Raw genomic sequence first — 575 nt, 5'->3', positions numbered from 1 at the left:
CTATAGGCGCCGAGCCCATTTTCTTAGTTATTGTGTTAAGATATTTATATTATGCATTTAGAAAGATTCACATGTACCCTTGTAAGATGGACCATAGGTGTGGTCCCACCAATCACCCTCCCTCCACCCATCCTCCCCTCTCCCCTCCTCTCTCTCTCCTCTGACCTCATATTCTTGGGCTATAATTGGGCTATAGCTTTTGTATGAAAGCTATAAACTAGTTTCATAGTAGGGCTGAATACATTGGATACTTTTTCTTTGATTCCTGTTTATAGTTTGGACTTTTCCAGAATGTTATATAATTGGAAGAATAAAATAGCCTTTTCAAATGCTTCTTTGACTTAGCAATATACTTAAGAATCTCCCATGTCTTTTCATGGCTGGCAGCTCATTTTTTTTTTTAAATCATTGACTAATATTCCATTCTTGAATGTACTATTTTGTAATCTACTTACCTAGTCAAGGACATCTTGGTTGTTTCCAATTTGGGGCAACTATAGATAAAGCTACTATGACCATTATGTGGACAAAAGTTTCCATCCAGTAAGTACTTAGGAGCACAATTGCTAGATCAC

The sequence above is a fragment of the Otolemur garnettii genome, unplaced genomic scaffold (genome assembly GCF_000181295.1).
Source record: "Otolemur garnettii isolate 467f Iridium unplaced genomic scaffold, OtoGar3 scaffold00012, whole genome shotgun sequence".
In the NCBI taxonomy this organism is placed as follows: domain Eukaryota; kingdom Metazoa; phylum Chordata; class Mammalia; order Primates; family Galagidae; genus Otolemur; species Otolemur garnettii.
This window is presented reverse-complemented; position numbering follows the sequence as displayed.